This window comes from Gopherus evgoodei, chromosome 1 (genome assembly GCF_007399415.2).
Source record: "Gopherus evgoodei ecotype Sinaloan lineage chromosome 1, rGopEvg1_v1.p, whole genome shotgun sequence".
Classification (NCBI taxonomy): Eukaryota; Metazoa; Chordata; order Testudines; family Testudinidae; genus Gopherus; species Gopherus evgoodei.
The window spans coordinates 215,110,111-215,129,479 of record NC_044322.1 but is presented as its reverse complement, the minus strand read 5'-3'; the positions used below and the strand labels follow the sequence as shown (position 1 = coordinate 215,129,479).

The 19,369-nt window shown below is 48.6% G+C and overlaps 1 protein-coding gene across 11 annotated transcripts in view; it reads left to right on the top strand.

Annotated features, from left to right (window-relative positions):
* Positions 1-19,369, top strand: part of LOC115635895 (importin subunit alpha-5) — a 132,527-nt gene that overhangs the window by 95,614 nt on the left and 17,544 nt on the right. The window contains exon 12 of one of the 11 annotated variants that reach the window (XR_003996733.1): positions 1,746-1,868. The exons of the other annotated variants lie outside the window; for them this stretch is intronic. The gene's annotated coding sequence lies outside the window, so the exon portion shown is untranslated. The remainder of the gene's footprint in view (positions 1-1,745; positions 1,869-19,369) is intronic. 11 annotated transcript variants of the gene reach the window in all.

The following is a 19,369-nucleotide window of genomic DNA, read 5'->3' as shown; positions in this document are numbered from 1 at the left end:
GAACCTCCTTTCAGGTAACTGAAAGCAGCTATCAAATCCCCCCTCATTGTTCTCGTCTGCAGACTAAATAATCCCAGTTCCCTCAGCCTCCTCTCATAAGTCATGTGCTCCAGCCCCCTAATCATTTTTGTTGCTCTCTGCTGGACTCTTTCCAATTTTTCCACATCGTTCTTGTAGTGTGGGGCCCAAAACTGGACACAGTACTCCAGATGAGGCCTCACCAATGCTGAATAGAGGGGAATGAGGCTGTTGTTCTGGAGAGATCTTCCTGAAGGACAGCCATAGGCCAGGCTCCAAGCAAAGATCTGGTCTGCCTGTGGTTGTCATGGAGACAGGAAATACCCCATTGTGAAAGCTGTCCTAAAATCAAAATTCAGAGATAAAACAGAATTGTCCCTTTTCCAGCTTGATTTAAACAGCCCTCACAACTTGTGGTGAGTTAAAATTATTCCCTTCTTGGGATTTGGTTTTATTCACAAAAGGAACTCAGTGGAACACAAAATCCATTACAAACCTCCTCCTCGTCACCCCCTAAGTTTACTTGCTCAAATGCTTCCTTCCACAGGGCTGCTCAGCTTACATGATGGGTCCAACCTAGAGCTACTCCAGCCTCACTTTATATCCAGATGTGATAATGAGCTAGCTGTACCATTAACAAAACTCACATAACTCTTTCCCAGCAAGAATACCTGCTTATAGAGATGGGGGTTTCAGGCAAACACTGTTGACCTGATTTTTAAAGAAAAGATTGTAAAAATGTTCGTATTCATTTTCTTTGTTCTTAATGGGATTTGACTCTTGGGCAAACTTTGCAAAAAATTCATCCTTGGGCAAAAAACAGGCATAGAAATTTTTAGGCTAAAAAGAGAATTTTTCACAAAGTCAAGTAACTGAATGCACTTTTGTTATGCTGGAGAACTTTTATTACCAGTGTACCAGGTTAAACGGCACTGGTACAAATTTACGTGTGATTTCACAGGTGACTAATATCTTAAGTATGAACAAGGCTTTAGAAACATATAGGCACCCCTTAAAGTTCTGCTAGCACTCTAGAAGTAATCCCTCTCTTAATGCAAACCATGACATTTTAGCAATCTTCTCTGCTGTTGCACACTGAGCAGAGAATTAAATGTTTCAGTAAACCCAACATCCAGCAGCTTTACCTCAACCATATTAATTAACAAACAAAAACTACATTTAGTGACAGTTAAGATGACATCAGAACACATCCCATCCATCCAAATTCTTTAAAGCATGGAAATACGAAGTTAAGAGGAAAGACTCCTGCTTTCGTGTCCACTTTCATGTTGCTTACAACATTGTCAGTAACACACTCCAAAGGCTTTCACTTCCCAGCTTGAAAAGATACGAGAAATCAATACCAACTTCATCAAACTAACACTCCATCAAAAAACCTTAGCATTGACTTCATCAGTGTTAAGGTAAATAACTTCCAAAATGCATGAAATGTGAGAGTCATATGCACATATATGTATAATTGATATAACAGCATATGAGGTCACAGTTAAGTCTTATGTTGGAGATGGGAAGTGAATGCCTTTTGGAGTGTTCTGATGTGTTATCAACAATATTGTAGGCAATATGAAGATGGAAAGGAATGCAAGAATTTTTCCCCTTTTTATTTCCATACTTTTAAAGTTTTCAGTGGATGGGGTGTGTCCAGATGCAACCTAATCTGTCACTAAGCATAGTTTGTGTTTGTTAATTTCTTAATTTTTATGCAGCTTTAGGTGTACCTCAGTGGATAGCTCCCCAGAGTCAGGGAGAAGGGGAGCTGCACCTGCCTGGGAATCAGAAGGAGAAACTGCGCTGCTGAAGCCAATCCTGACTGTCGACCCTTCTGAGGGGTATGAGAGGCTATAACATGCCTCGATTAAATGTTTCTATAAACTTGTATTCCCATTTAAAAATTACGGAAAGTAAGTATACCAAGAGCAACCCTACATATATATCAGTGGTGACATAACCTGTCAGTCTGTCATCATGCACATCCTGAAACACACCATAGCTTCTCATTGGACTTCTGGAAACTGGATACAGCTAGGTACGGCTGCAGCAGCAGAGTACCTGCATTCCACCAGCAGGTCTATGTACTCAGTTTCACCTTCCTCTAGGTACTCCATCCCTGCCACCATGAAAGCATACCTGTCAACCCTCCGTATGTGACATGTGTAAATGTGTCAAATGCCATCTTGTTCGACCTTGGGAATTGAACCAAGGACCACCAGAATTTAAAAGCACAATTTTTTAAGTTGTGCTAAAGAACAAGGCTATCAATCCAAGAGTAATAACATACTCATTTTCTGAATTGGGCATGGAGGGGCCCACAGCGGGAGCAACACAACATACAATTTGACCCGTGGGTTACACAAATAAAATGTGCAACAAATGACTGAAATGTGAAATTTGGGGATTCTTGCACCATAGTTTACAGATAATCAATATAAAAAGATTCCAGGAATGTCACTCTGTGTCACACTGACAACTGTTATGCCTCTAGAGTCAGTGTGAAGGATGGAAACAACTACAAGAATGTTTGAGGGCTCTTTCTGTTCAGAATATCACCAGGTTGAATCATCACTGGGTTTTGTGCTCTATTACCATCTCAATTTTAAGTTCTTTGCCATTTTGGCTTCACAAACTATACTTTTGCAGTGTACAGATACAGTAAAGCATGTTGTATCTGTGCCATGCCAAGAGTCTGATTGTTGATATCAGAGATAATGCAACTAATCACTGCTCTTGCTCTGTAGCTAATTTGCATGCAGCAGTTTCATTGGTTGGATGAGGGAGACTGCACAGATGGAGTACTTAACCCAATTGCCACACCTATAATGGCCACCCACACAAATCAGCACGTCTCCCATTGCAGCACCTCCCTCCCACTCTGAAACAAATCAGCACAGCCACGCACACAACAAGCAGATACAATAATCCCAAACACATTTTAGCCTCCCAGGGCAGCGTACCCCTTATTCACCACCCGCGCAATTCAATATAAATTTCTCAGCACAACCCTGCTGCCAGCACCAGGCACAACTCAACACATCTCCCAGTGCAACACACACACACTTGCCAACCATCACTCATATTTACCATGTAATCACAGATGTGAGCGGCAAAGCCATGAGTCGTCAGTAGTCACAGTTAAGTACAAAACCTGTGCGAGGTCTTCTCACTGTGTGAAGCACATGCAACCATAACAGGCCCCACATAGGCAAGTACCAGGATTTGAATCCCTTCACTTTCCATTCCCTAGCATAGATTTACTGCTTGAACTACATAAGTAGACAGCCAATGTAGCATTTGATATATACTTCCTTAGTGGGTTTATACAACTTTTTATAGCCAGTGGTAGAATACTGATGATCAGGAATCCTGGATTGTATTCCTGGCTTCTGGACAGGAATGTGGTTTGAAATGTGGTAACTAAAACTTGTTCATTCAGTCTGAAAGGTGGTAAAGTGCAGTGATCACATTTGTCATGTTACAGTCCTGGGTTCTGTTCCTGGCCACCTGTAGTGAGCTTGCATATGTTTTTTAGTAATTTACTTTTAAAAATGGATTGGGGTTCATAGGCTTAGTGAATAATGTGTCAAGACCAGGATGTGGGCAGTCTGACCTAGTGGTCGGAGCAGGAGTCAGGCTGGATCCTATATCAGGAGGTCAAAGTCTGAGACAGGCCAGAGGGCAAACCAAGATCAGGAGGCAGGCAAAGTCAGATTACTAGGAGATCAGCAGCAATCAGTAGGAGCAGGTATTGCAAGGGAAGCAGTCTGAAGCAGGGAGAACCTTGTTATGCAAACAACTTTGTGTTTCCCTTCTGGGTTTATATTAGGGCTGTTGATTAATCGCAGTTAACTCACATGATTAACTCAAAAAAATTTAATCACAGTTTTAATCACACTGATCAAAAATAGAATACCAATTGAAATATATTAAATACTTTGGATGTTTTTCTACATTTTCAAATATATTGACTTCAATTACAACACAAAATGCAGAGTAGACCAGTGCACACTTTATTATTTATTACATATATTTGCACTGTAAAAACGGCAAACAAAAGAATGGTATTCTTCAGTTCACCTTGTGCAAGTACTGTAGTGCAATCTCTTTATCGTGAAAGTGCAGCTTGTAAATGTAGATTTTTTTTGTTGCATAACTACTCTCAAAAACAAAACAATGTAAAATTTTAGAGCCTACAAGTCCACTCAGTCCTAATTCTTGTTCAGCCAGTCGCTCAGACAAACAAGTTTGTTTACGTTTATGGGAGATATTGCTGCCTGCTTCTTATTTACAATGTCACCTGAAAGTGAGAACAGGCATTCGCATGGCACTTTTGTTGCCAGCATTGCCAGGTATTTATGAGCCAGATATGCTAAACATTCGTATGTCCCTTAATGCCTTGGCCACAGTTCCAGAGGACATGCTTCCCTGCTGATGATACGCATTAAAAAAAATAATACATTAATTAAATTTGTGCCTGAACTCCTTAGGGGAGAATTATGTCTCCTATTCTGTTTTACCTGCATTCTGCCATATATTTCATGTTCTAGTTGTCTTGGATGATGATCCAGCACGTTGTTCGTTTTAAGAACACTTTCAGTGCAGATTTGACAAAACGCAAAGAAGGTACCAATGTGAGATGCCTAAAGATAGGTTACATCACTCGACCCAAGGTTTAAGAATCAGAAGTGCCTTCCAAAATCTGAGAGGGATGAGTGTAGAGCATGCTTTCAGAAGTCTTAAAAAAGCAGCACCCTGATGTGGAAATTACAGAACCCGAACCACCAAAAAAGAAAATCAACTTTCTGCTGGTGTCATCTGACTCAGATGAAGAAAATGAACATTTGTCAGTCCACACGGCTTTGGATAGTTATCAAGCAGAATCCATGATCAGCATGGATGCATGTCCTCTCGAATAGTGATTGAAGCATGAAGGGACATAGGTATCTTTAGTGCATCTGGCACATAAATATCTTGCAGTGCCAGCTACAACAATGCCATGCAAACCCCTGTTCTCACTTTCAAGTGATATTGTAAATAAGTGGGCAGCATTATCTCGTGCAAATGTAAACAAAGTTGTTTGTTTAAGTGGTTGACTGAGCAAGAAGTTGGACTGAGTGGACTTGTAGGCTCTAAAGTTTTACGTAGTTTTATTTTTGAATGCAGTTTTTTTTGGTACAAAATTCTACATTTGTAAGTTCAACTTTCATGGTAGAGATTGCATTACACTACTTGTATGAGGTGAATTGAAAAATACTATTTTGTTTTTTACTGTGCAAATATTTGTAATAAAAAATAAATATAAAATGAGCACTCTACACTTTGTATTCTGTGTTGTAATTGAAATCAATATATTTTAAAATGTAGAAAATATCCAGAACTATTTAAATAAATGGTATTCTATTGTTTAACAGTGTGATTATTTTTTTTAATCGCTTGACAGCCCTAGTTTATATAGAAGTTGTGAACCAATGAGGACCCCCAGTACTCTGCCAATTGGATTCAGGGACTGGGATCTTCTATTCTGACAACAGTTAGCAGGTCCCTGGATGGCAGGTTGGAGCTTATTAGCACCAAAGAGTCCAGTCAACCAGGATTTAAGACCTGCAGTTCCTGACATCACCCCCTCCCCATGGGCACTCTCATGGCGATGTGGGACCAGGCTTTTTGGGGTGCTTCCTATGGGATGTTTGTACAAGCACTGGGGCTTGTACATTTTCTGCAGGTTCCCGGTTATGCTCCTCAGGACCATATACCTCCAAGTCAACAAGGTACAAGAGCCTGCCACATTTATGTTGAGAGTCCAGGATTTTGTGAGCCACACATTCCTCATGGCCCTGTACCAGTACCATGGAAAAGGGGCCAGGTCCTGTGAGGGAAAGAGTCAGGTTACCAGGAGATCAGAGCACGAGAAAGGCCAGAGAGCAAACCAGAGTCAAGTGTCAGGAAGAAGGCAGGGTCAGGTTACCAGGACATCAGCAGCAAATAGTAGGAGCAAGTATCACAGAGGTAGCAGTCTGAAATAAGGAGACCACTTTGTGTTCCTGTGCTAGGTTTATATAGAAGCTGTGAACCGATAAGGACCCCAACATTTTGCCAATTGGATTCCAGGGCCTGGGTCCTCTGTCAGCGTTTATCTCCTATTCTGATGAAAATTTGCAGGTCACTGGGTGGCAGGTTGGAGCTTGCTGCCAAAAAGGGTTGACCAGGGTTCAGTTTCTTACATACGGGTAATAAAGTGTCTGCACAGATAAATAGCAATTAGAAGAGCTGAGATATGAACTCCTGTTATCCTCTTTCCCAGCGCAAGAAAAGCTAAGCTTCTGTTTTGTTCAGTCTCTCTTGTTTCTCAACAGTGGCAGAGGATTGCACCATGGCAGATATGTTGTCATATATGATGGGTTTTGGCTTTATGCACATTTTCCATTTTTTGTAAAGTTTATTAAATGCTCTATAGATGCATATTCTTCATATGCTGTTTTCAACCATATCAATTATATATAGGTGGCAACAATGTGGAGAAAGATTAAATGAGACAATCCATTGAAAAATTGCCAGAAGGGGTGATTTTTGACTCTTATTCTGCCAATTCATTTTTATCAAATCACCATGAAAAATTCAAATCATACTCCATTTACATTTTGATTTAATTTTTGCTGTATCAATGACCTTATAAAATCAAGGCTTAAAACTCTTGTTAAACTTACATCTGTAATGCAACTTTAACTTTGAATCATATAAGAGAGACTAGGTGGGTGAGGTAATATCTTTTATTATAATATAATATCTTTATATTCCCTCACCACCTTTTGTCTCTTATATCCTGGGTATCAACACAAGCTACAATACGGCATTTGAATCATATAGGAAAACACCACCAATGTGATTGACTTAACATATCCTCTCTACATACATGCACATCATACAGCATTTGAAAGCTGCTTATGTCTACGTTGAGATGAGGTATGGCGTAGAGCCGTTACCGTATAAACAATGACATCGTGAGCATATTAAAATGACTGCTTTGAAATGTATTTGTATTTATTTCTGTAAGTTTAATGTCTGTGTATTATTTCAAGACCTAAAATTGGGTTTCTGTTATCTCAAAGCATCACAATAATATAAAGAGTAAAACAAAATCTAATAATTTTGTACAGATATGTACATAATGTAGTAAGCTATGGTGACATTGCTAGTCAACATCATTATAATCAACTTGTTCATCAATATGATCTTTGAGAGTGTGTGGGTTACCACCGTCTTCATTGCCTTGGCATGTATACAGCTCTGTGCAGGGAAGATAGTTTGAACTACAGACACAGTTGATTATGTAGTGACCTCTTCCTGGTACAGGAACAAATAAGGTCTTGTTGAAGCTCAGATTCCAGTGGGCCCTTCAAGAATGCCAGAAGTAGTTCATCCACATTTTTCCATTAATATTATAATGGTGATCCAATATCTAGTTAATTTATGTGCAAAGACAGCCAAATCTTTGTTTACCAAGATGTTCTTTTGACATGCTCTTCAGAACTGTCCTTACATGGTGGGAGTTTGTCCAATGACTTGTCCTTTTTGATGGCTAGATAGCAGTGCTACATGACCACCTCAACCAACTTCCATGCTGCCGAAATTGCAGCTTTTATGTCACTCTCTCTCTCAGCTGGGCAAGAGGGCAGAAGCAGTAAGCTCTCTTTGTTTTGACAGATTTTTTTCCAGTACTAAATAGGCATTACACAGAATCAAATCCTGTTAATACGTGGTTTACAAAAAAATGTGAAGAGACCTCTTTTTAGGGGAGAGGGATAGCTCAGTGGTTTGAGCATTGGCCTGCTAAACCCAGGGTTGTGAGCTCAGTCCTTGAGGGGGCCTCGTAGGGATCTGGGGCAAAAATCAGTACTTGGTCCTGCTAATGAAGGCAGGGGTCCGGACTTGATGACCTTTCAAGGTCCTTTCCAGTTCTAGGAGATAGGTATATCTCCAATTATTATTTATATTATTATTTAACTTCAGGGCAGGCCCTTAATCTGGGAATCAGCTACTTGGAAAACAACCTTAACCCCTGTATAGACAGTGCTAGGTCAATGGGAGAATTCTCCCATTAACCTAGCTACCACCCCTTGGGGAGTGGGAGTACCTCTGCTGATGGAGGGCTTTTCCTATCACTATAGGTAGCATCTTCACTGAAGCACTATCATGACTCAACTGTAGCAGTGCAATTGCACCACTGCAGCATTTTAAGTGTAGTCAAGCCTAAGTCTTTAACTTATGGTTAACAGGGAAGGGTCTTTAAGAGAAAAGTTCTTTGAAAAGGTGGTGGTTTCTGAGTTTGGGAAAGAAGTTAATTCATAAAATAAATCCATATTAAAATGGCATTTTTATATTAGTAAGTAGTACAGCAGGTTATTTGATTCTATATTTCTACATGTAACTGTTGTGACAAATGGCCAATGTTGGTATGGGTGGGTCTCATGCTTTTATTGGCAGGGGGGCTAGGACACCATCCTTGCCCCTGCTCTTGGGGGAGCCGAGGGCCAAGCTCGTGGCCCGGGAAGGTGGTAGAGGAGGGAAGTGGGGAAGGGGTCTGGGTTTGCTCCTCACTCTGAGCCCCAGCCCCTCTCAATCCCTGCAAGTTTCTTACCCTCTTCCCCTTGGGTAGGGTTACTCTCGGTCCTTAACGCTGGGAGAGGGAGTCTCCTTGTCCTCCCTTCCTTCCTCTCTGATCTTTCAATTCTTAGCAACACACTTCTAAACTCCAGTACTCTCTCCTTCCTTGCACCACCTTGTCTGCCTGAAGCAGGGGGGGTTTATTAGGTTCCTGACAGGGCCTTCATTAGCTACAGGTGCTCCAATTAACCTGTAGTTACCTTCCTTAGTCTACAGGGAACCAGGCCTTAATTAGCCTAGGGCTTATATATCTCCCCTTGACCACTCTCCCACAGGCCGAGTCCTTGGGGAGCAGGGTCCTCCCTTAGTCGTGCAGGCGAGCCGTGCTTGCCTTGCTTCTGAAGGAGAGGAACCTCCGCAACCTTCGGAACTGGCATCCCATCTCACTCCTCAGCATGGACTATAAGGTCGTAGCGAAGGCCATCTCGCTGCGGCTGGGGTCAGTGATGGCAGATGTGGTCCACCCCGATCAGACCTACACCGTTCCGGGCCGTATCATCTTTGACAATCTGTATTTGGTCTGGGATCTCTTGGAGTTCAGGTGTGGGGATGGTCTGTCGTTCGCCCTCCTGTCCCTGGATCAGGAGAAGGAGTTCAACAGGGTGGACCATGGTGTCTCCTGGGCATGCTGCGAGTGTTCGGTTTCAGGTTCCAGTTTGTAGGTTTTTTCCAGGTGCTGTATGCCTCCGCGGAGTGTCTGGTCAGGCTCAACTGGACCCTGACTGAGCCAGTCAGTTTTGGGCACAAGGTGAATCGCGTGTCCGCTGTCAGGCCAGCTATATGCTCTGCGATCGAGCCTTTCCTCTGTCTCCTCCATCGGAGGTTGACGGGGCTGGTACTCCATGAGCCAGAGTTGCGGCTAGTCCTGTTGGTATATGCCGATGACGTGCTTGTGGTCCAAGACCCAGGCGACCTGGGTCTGGTGGAGACCTGCCAGGCCATCTACCCAGCAGCCTCCTCCGCCAGAGTTAACTGGGTCAAGACCTCTGGCCTGGTGGTCGGGGACAGGTGGTAGGTGAGCTCCCTTCCACCTGTGCTTCAAGCCATCCAGTGGAGCGGGAGTCCGCTGCTCTATCTTGGCATTTACCTTTCTGCCACATATCCTTCTCCGCTGGAGAACTGGCTGGGGTTGGAGCGCACGGGTGTCTGAACGCTGTCCGAGGGGAATGGGAACAACTCTGGTGCCTGCCTTCCGGCAGGCGGAGGGCACTGATTGCTCAACCAGCCTGTTCCTGTCCATACTCTGGCACCAGTTCAACAGCCTGGTTTCCAGCTGCAAGGTTTCCTGGCTGAGATCCAGAAGCGGGTTCTGGAGTTCTTTGGTCCAGACCTGGGCAACTGGGTCCTCTGTGGGGGTTCTCCATCTCCCCCTGAGGAGGCAGACAGGGACTGAAATTGCTTGCGCATGCAGATAGGTGCCAGGTCGTTCCGCCTTCTGGAACCTGCAGAGACTCCTCTAATGGTGCAGATAGGCCCGGCTTGGGAGCATGGTGGTGCACATCTTCCTCCACCGCCTCCAACGGTCTTCTGAGATGACCGGCAGCTCCTTTATCTCCATGGGACAAAGGTCTTCCACAGACCTCACTGGGTTGCCAGTCTAGATACCAGACTTCCTCCAGGTCTGGAAAGCTGGTTTTGGCGATCAGGTCCATGGCAGCTACTGAGAGGGCGGATCTCCTCGCAGAGCCACCTGCTACACAATCCCCAACTTAGTGTGCAGGTGTCAGCTTTCCCCTCAGTGCACCAGAGGTTTGTCCTGGCAGAAGTCACCAAAGTCGGAGACCTCTTGGACTAAGACCAGGGAGACAAGACGGTTACTCACCTTTGTAACTGTTGTTCTTCGAGATGTGTTGCTCACATCCATTCCAGTTAGGTGTGCGCCCGTGCGTGCACGTTCGTCGGAAACTTTTTTACCCTAGCAACTCCAGTGGGCCGGCAGGTCGCCCCCTAGAGTGGCGCCGCCATGGCGCTCTATATATACCCCTGCCGGCCCGCCCGCTCCTCAGTTCCTTCTTGCCGGCTACTCCGACAGTGGGGAAGGAGGGCGATGTGGAATGGATGTGAGCAACACATCTCGAAGAACAACAGTTACAAAGGTGAGTAACCGTCTTTTCTTCTTCGAGTGATTGCTCACATCCATTCCAGTTAGGTGACTCCCAAGCCATACCTAGGCGGTGGGGTCGGAGTGAGAAGTCGCGGCCCGAGCACCGCAGTTCCGAAGGCCGCATCCTCCCTCGACTGCTGGACCAGGGCGTAGTGGGAAGCAAAAGTGTGGACCGATGACCAGGTTGCTGCCCGACAGATTTCCTGGATGGGCACACGGGCTAGGAAAGCCAGCGATGACGCCTGCGCCCTGGTAGAATGCGCAGTCACACGGCCGCAGGGACATGGGCCAAGTCATAACAAGTCCTGATACAGGACGTAACCCAAGAGGATATCCTCTGGGAGGATAGGAAGACCTTTCATACGATCTGCTACCGCCACGAAAAGCTGGGGGGATTTTCGGAAGGGCTTAGTCCTGTCTGTAGAACGCGAGAGCCCTACGGACATCCAGCGAGTGGAGCTGCTGCTCCCTGCCTGAGGAGTGAGGTTTTGGGAAAAAAACCGGAAGGAAAATCTCTTGGTTGACATGGAAGGCTGAGACCACCTTGGGCAGAAAAGCAGGGTGTGGTCTCAGCTGCACCTTGTCCTTGTGGAAGACCGTATATGGGGGGTCTACCACAAGAGCTCGGAGCTCCGACACCCGTCTAGCTGAGGTGACAGCCACTAGAAAGGCAGTTTTCCAAGAGAGGTAGCAGGGAGCAAGTAGCTAACGGCTCAAAGGGGGGCCCCATGAGTCGGGACAACACCAGGTTAAGATCCCAGGTGGGAGCAGGGGACGGACTTAGGGAATAAACGTTCCAGCCCTTTAAGGAATCTCGACACCGTCGGGTGAGAAAAAACGGAGCGACCGTCCGCACCCGGGTGAAAGGTGGAGATAGCAGCTAGGTGGACTCGCAACGACGATAAGGCCAGACCTTGCCCTTTGAGGGACAAAACGTAGTCTAATATTTCGGAAACCGAAACTTCCATAGGGCGGAGATTTCTCTCTACGCACCAGGAGAAGCGCTTCCATTTCGCTGAATACGTGGCTCTTGTGGACGGTTTCCTGCTGCTCAAGAGCACCTCTCTCACAGGCGTGGAGCATCGCAGCTCTGGGCCAGTCAGCCACGCAGGAGCCACGCCGCTAGGTGCAGCGACTGCAGGTCTGGGTGACACAGGGTCCCGTGGTCCTGGGTAATCAGGTCCGGATGAAGGGGCAGGGGAACTGGGTCGGCTATGGCCAAGTCCAGCAGCATGGTGTACCAGTGCTGCCTGGGCCACGCCGGGGCTACCATGATCACGAGCGCCTTGTCCCTGCGCACCTTCAGGAGGACCTTGTGGACCAGGGGAACGGGGGAAATGCATAGTACAGGTGGGTCGACCACCGGATGAGGAAGGCGTCCCCTATCGACCCCGGTTCCCTGCCCTGAAAGGAGCAGAATGCTGGGCACTTCCTGTTCCCCCGGACGCAAAGAGGTCCACCGGGGATAACCCCACCTCCGGAAAATGGAGAGAGCGACATCCGGGCGAAGGGACCACTCGTGCGACAGGAAGGATCTGCTCAGTCGATCTGCCAGAGTGTTCCGTACTCCAGGGAGGAAGGAACCCTGAGGTGAACGGAGTGGGCTACGCAAAAGTCCCAGAGACGTATCGCCTCGTGGCACAGGGAGGAGGACCTGGTGCCGCCCTGCTTGTTGATATAGTACATCGTCGTCGTGTTGTCCGTAAACACGGCGACACAACGACCCTGAAGCTGATGACAAAACGCTTGACAAGCAAGGCGGACCGCTCTCAACTCCCGTATGTTGATGTGGAGCCCCACCTCCTCCTGGGACCACAGGCCCTGTGTCCGCAGGGTCCCCAGGTGGGCCCCCCAGCCCAGATCTGAGGCATCCGTTGTCAGGGATACCGATGGCTGGGAGGGGTGAAAGGGAAGACCCGCACATAATCGGACTGGTCCAACCACCAGCCGAGAGAGTCCAAGACCTTCTGGGGGATTGTGACTAACATGTCTAAAGGTTGCCTTTGCGGCCTGTAACGGCTGATAAGCCACAGCTGGAGAGGCCTCATGTGGAGCCGAGCGTAGCCGGTCACAAAAGTGCACGCTGCCATGTGGCCTAACAGGGTTAGACATGTCCTTACTGACGTCAACGGGGCTGACCGCAAACGCTGAACGATCGCCGCCATGGTCTGGAACCGTTGCAGAGGCAGCGAGGCCCTGCCCATCGTGGCGTCCAAGACCGCCCCGATAAATTCCACCTTTTGCGTGGGCCTCAGAGTGGATTTGTCTGTGTTTATCAGGAGGCCCAGACTTGCAAATACGGCGGTGATCAGGCGGACATGGCTGCTGACCTGCTGCTCCTCCGACGTGCCCCGAATCAACCAGTCGTCCAGATAAGGGAACACGTGGACACGGTTGCGTCGAAGATGCGCCACGACAACTGCCATGCATTTTGTAAACACCCTTGGGGCCGTGGACAGGCCGAAAGGGAGGACTGCAAACTGATAATGAAGAGCCCCCACAACGAAGCGGAGAAAGCGTCTGTGGCGCGGCCAAATGGCAATATGAAAATACGCGTCCTGCATGTCGAGGGCGGCGTACCAGTCTCCCGGATCCAGGGATGGAATAATGGTCCCCAGGGATACCATGCGGAACTTCAACTTCACGAGGTATTTGTTGAGTTCTCGCAGGTCGAGGATAGGCCTGAGGCCCCCCTTGGCCTTGGGGATCAGAAAGTAGCGGGAATAAAACCCCTTGCCTTTCTCGTTTTCCGGAACCGCCTCTATGGCTCCTTTGCTGAGGAGCGTCTGCACCTCCTGTCGAAGGAATTGCTCGTGAGAGGGGTCCCTGAAGAGGGACGAGGAAGGAGGGCGGGAAGGAGGAAACGAAACAAACTGCAGGCGGTATCCCGTCTGCACCAGGTTTAAGACCCAGCGGTCCGATGTTATTTGGGACCACGCCGGGAGGAAAAACGAAAGGCGGTTTGAAAACGGGGGGAAAGGATCCATAGGGGAAACTGCTACAGCGCCCTCGGGCGCACCTTCAAAATGAAGGCTTAGGACCAGGCGGGGGTTTCGAGGAGCCTTGGTTCTGCCCCCCTTGGTTCCCAGACTGCCTGCGCCTGCCGTTCCTGCCGCGGCGCCTGTAAGGGTCCTGCCGCTGGCGGAACTGGGAAAACGGCCTACGGTACGGCTGCTGCTGTGGCCTAAAGGGTCTACGCTGCGTCACGGGGGTGTGCATCCCGAGGGACCGCGCAATGACCCGGTTGTCCTTCAGACTCTTGAGTCTGGGGTCTGTCTTTTCCGAAAACAGGCCCCGGCCTTCGAAAGGAAGGTCCTGTACGTGTGCTGGAGCTCTGGCGGAAGGCCGGAAACCTGCAGCCAGGAGATGCGACGCATCGTAACTCCCGACGCGAGGGTACGGGCAGCCGAGTCCGCAGCGTCCAAGGATGCTTGTAAGGCCGTGCGCGCGACCTTTTGCCCTCGTCCAGGATGGCCGTAAACTCCTGGCGAGCATCCTGTGGCAGCAGCTCTTTAAATTTGTCCACTGCCACCAGGAGTTAAAAGCGTACCTGCTCAGCAGGGCCTGCTGATTAGAGACCCTGAGCTGCAGGGCCCCAGCCGAATATACCTTACGGCCAAGGAGGTCCATGCGCCTGGCCTCTCTGGATTTGGGGGCCGGAGCCTCCTGGCCGTGACGCTCCCTATCGTTCACCGACTGCACCACCAGTGAACCGGGAGTCGGGTGAACGTGCAAGTATTCATACCCCTTGGAAGGGGCCATGTACTTTCTCTCGACTCCTTTCGCTGTCGGAGGGATGGAGGCCGGGGACTGCCAGATAGTATTGGCATTGGCCTGAATGGTCCGTACAAAGGGCAGGGCGACCCTGGTGGGAGCATCCGAAGAGAGGATGGTAACAATCGGGTCCTCTATCTCCGAGACCTCCTCTGCCTGCAGACTCAGGTTTGGGCCACCCGCCTGAGGAGGTCCTGGTGCGCCCTGAGATCCAGCGGGGGGGGACTGTTGGAGGAGGTACCCGCCACCGCCTCATCCGGGGAGGAGGATGAGGAGACCCCAGGCACGATAGTGTCCAACTGAGGGTCTTCCTCAGCCCTCCCTCTACCTCCGGAGCCACAGCGGAGTCCTGCTGTTTGGACCCTTCCTCCGCCTCCGGGGAGGAGGGGGCGAGACAAGGAGGCTTCAGGGGCCCTACGCTCCGCATTCGCCGGTGTGGGAGGGAGCTGCTGGGGGCCCTGGGCCTGATGGTATGCCCAGGGTGTCCAGAATCCCCACTGTGGTGGGCCTTGGTCTTCCAGCGGCGGATCCCCGAAGAGCGCCGCCTGCCGGTCGGTGCCGAGCGCATACGCACTGTCCGCCTGCGAAGATACGGACGGCTGTCTCGAGGGCCACGGCGGGGCCGACCCCGGATGGTACGGGCCGGCGCGGGCCGGCACGGAGGATCGTCTCGGTGCCGGGGACCGGTGCCGGGAGTCGTATCGGTGCCGGGATCGGGACCGGGACCGGGATCTGTCACGGTGCCGGGATCCTGATCGGTACCGGGTGTCGCTTCGGTAGCGGGACCTGCCACCGGCTCGGTGCCGGGAGGTCGACCGGGACCTACCACCGGCTCGGCGCCGGAGGTCGACCGAGACCGGGACCGGGACCGGGACCTGCCACCATCTCGTGCCGGGAGGTCGACCGGGACCTACCGCCGGCTCGGCGCCGGGAGGTCGACCGAGACCGGGACCTGCCACCAGCTCGGTGCCGGGAGGTCGACCGGTGCGGCGAGTAGCGATGGGACCTGCTCCTGGAGTCGCGGTGCCGGTGACGCCGACTGGAGCTTGACCGCGACCGTCCGGAGGTCGACCGTTGCCGCGAGTGCGACCGGTGCCGCTGAGGGAGCGGTGCCGGGACTGCGAGCGGCGTCGGGATCTGGAGCGCCCAAGACGTCGGGACCTAGATGGCGAAGGACTGTCTCTGGGCGGCGCCGACATCATGGGCTTGCCCCTGGACACGACCCGCCCGGAGGTACCGGGGTGACAGCCGAGTGGGCTCCGTCAGGGCAATAAGGTCCCGAGCCGAGGCGAAGGTCTCCGGTTTGACGGGACCACTATCTCAACCCCAGATCTCATGGGGGAGCTCGGCGGCACCGGACTCAACGGACCCGCCAGGCCCGGAGTCAACGGTGCTGACGGTGCCGTGCCGCGGCCGATGTCGAGGCCGGGCGCTCAAGCCGGGTCTGCCTGGCCGGAGTAGCAGACTTCGACGGCCTAGGCTGTGATTCCGGTGCCGGAGAAGGTCGGTGCCGAGGAGTCTTCTCGGTGCCGGAGCGATCCGGTGCCGGTGCCGAGACCACGGTCCGCGAAGTCGACGGGTCAAGTGCCGCCTCCATTAGGAGTTCGGAGCCTCTGATCTCTCTCCTTTTTTGTCCTCGGCTTGAAAGCCTTACAGATGCGGCACTTGTCAGACCTGTGCGATTCCCCGAGGCACTTCAGGCACGCTTCGTGGGGATCGCTGGTGGGCATGGGCTTCTTGCAGGCCGCACACTGCTTGAAGCCCGGCGAAACAGGCATGAGCCTGGCGCCGGGTGCCGGGAAGGGCTAAGCCCCCGGCCAAGAACTATTTAACAACTATTGACTAAACTATTTACTTAACAACCTAATTAACACTATATAGAACTAGAGATAAGCGATTGAAAACTAGGAGAGCTAGGGACGTGGAGGACAGCTAAGCCGCGCTCCACAGTTCCAACGACCGACACGGCGGTAAGAAGGAACTGAGGAGCGGCGGGCCGGCAGGGGTATATATAGAGCGCCATGGCGGCGCCACTCTAGGGGCGACCTGCCGGCCCACTGGAGTTGCTAGGGTAAAAAGTTTCCGACGAACATGCACGCGCGGCGCGCACACCTAACTGGAATGGATGTGAGCAATCACTCGAAGAAGAATGGGTGGATCCCTTGACACTCACTCAGCGCAGGGGGCTCTCCTGAAATACGCCCTGTGGAGTACAAAGGGTGGTGAGGGCAGCCTTTCTGCCCACTCCTCAGGTTTACCTCGACCAGATCCTGCGGGAGGCTTCTCCCTGCCCACCCTACACTCCACAGCCTCTGGACCTTTTCATCAGGCCCCTGGCCCATGAGACCCCCACCCCCAACAGTCCCACCTGTTCACTGAGAGCCAGCTGCACGATTTGCAGCCAGTTCGCTTCCGCACCGTGCCGAGGAAACATCTGTACATGCTCGTGATACACATCCTTCATTTCCTCTCCCTTGTGTCGCGCCCCGATATGAAGTGGCGGGATCTATTGCCTCTTGTTGAGGGTGAGGAACCCCAGTGGGCCAACCTATATTCTACCCTAGTCCCAAGGCCCATGGGGATATTAGTTGGTGGCTCCTCCACGGAGCCGTGAACACAGGCATATACTTGACGTGGTTCACCCCCATCCCTGATGCCTGCCCCTTTTGCAGAGTTCCTCAGGATGGCGTCTGCCAGCTCCCTTGACACCTTTGAGGAGCAGTGAGCGCTGTCTGCGGTTCTCTGTTCGGTGTCCCCTTCAGGTACCCTTTTTTGACCCTTCACACTTGCCCTGTTACTTCCCCCCCCCCCTTCCTCTCCAGGGTAATTTATTTCAATTCCTGAAACTTGTGGATCCTCCCCTAAGGCTTGGGAAGGGTCCTTCAACAATGGGCGGACTTGCACCTATCCACTTCCTGGAACCCAGTAGGACCACTCTCCCACTGCTTCCTGGCACTGCTGTATCAGGCTATTCACTTAGCAGTGATATCAGTGAACTGTCATATAAAATGCTTGCATTTAAACACAGAATATTTACAAATAACTTAAAACCTTGTTCTATTTTAAATATTTTGGAGAATAAAGAGAAGTTTTCACTTTTAAATGGAATCATGAGTTAAATAATAACTTCTGTTAAACATTTCCCAAGTATAATTTTTCCCCTTAAAGTCTTCATTCTTTTAATGATTAAGTGTTTAAAAAAAGTTAACTTTAATAAAAATTTCTAGAAATATTTGTTAGTGAGATGTGTTTTTAAACAAAACTAAGGTTTTTCTCTTTGCAGAGAGGAGGGAAGGGGATGGAGAGTTTAGAAAGCAATAGAGGCCTTTAGCTTATGTTTTATGGCTTTGGTAATACACCTGGCACACCACTTCTTTTTGGGGCACCTTAAATAAAAATAAAAAAATCTTTGGCTTATTTTCATATGCAGATCTCATTCTAAAACACAAATAGTTTAGGATGTTTTCAAACAAGGAAAAAAATGTGTCCTGGTTTTTAAGACCTCTTTTTTTTTTTTTAAACAGTAGATTGCTCCTATATGTATACCTTATTATTTGTAGTAATTACTTTTATAGTTTGCAGTTAGACTCCTATCAAATATTCTGTGCAAGGTACAAATTACAGTTATTTAAATGTATGTTTTTTAATATAATATATATGTTAGAAGCAAAACTGAAGTTGTAAAATTGCATTCCAATGTCTGTGTAAATGGAATTGGAGGTCACAAATACAGATTTTTTTTTCTAAAGAGTTTTCATCTTTGATACTTTCAAAGCCTTAGGTATATGCTTGCTACTCAAGATATGTCTAGGTAGGTCTGCACTTCAAACCTGTTGTAATTCTCAGCTCAAGGAGACATACTCGCACTAGCTCTGATTGGTTTAGTGCACTAAAAATAAAATGTAGCCATGGAGATGTCCTGAGTACAATCCTGTGGTCTCCAACAGGATTGAAGTGTAGACATACCCTCAATGACAGAAAACAAAGGATTCCTAAAATTTTCTTTCTTTAGTTTATACCCTTTTACATCGCAGAAACAACCAAATAAAAACGTGGGCATATGAGCTGACATAGATTAAGCATAATTTCAATGAACATAATTGAAAATATCATAAAATTCAGTTAAGGCAAGTTTATAATGTTACTAACCGTTTTTGCATCAGTATTGATGCAAAACATTTTGAAGAATGTTGCTATTCACTTCATGAAAAGACCAATGGTATTATGGGCAGAGAGATCTTACAGTGAAATCTGCAGGACCACTATATGGTCTTCCATCTCCATTCTCTCCTTCACAAATGCAGGGATTGGTAGGAGGGTGTTACGGAATGTGGTTCCCTAGTAACTCTTACATTCTTTTTCTATTTCTGCATGGTTAAATTTAATCTTTCCTCCATCCCAGTGGATGATTTTACTGCTTTCTGCTATCCACTATGAAGGCTGTCTGATGTGGCGAGGATGGAGAATGAAAAATATCAGTCTTTCTTTGTGAATTTTCTTTCTAGAATCTTTTGTCAGGCTCCCTTGTATGACTGCATTATGTCCAGAGTTTTTCTGATTTTTGCTCGTGTGCTAAGTAATTTTGAAAGGGAAGTGTGTGTTCCTAGAGAAAATATTTAAATTTCTTGTCAAGGCCATACTGCAAATGGTTTCACTTGAATAGGACTTTATAACACGTATGTGGTTAGTATTTCCCTTCGTTGAAAGCTATCATTCTAGAGAGTTCTTCCTCAGGGACACTCCTAAGCCCATGCTCAGAGCCAAAGATCTGGTCTGCCTCCAGCTGTTGTAGAGATG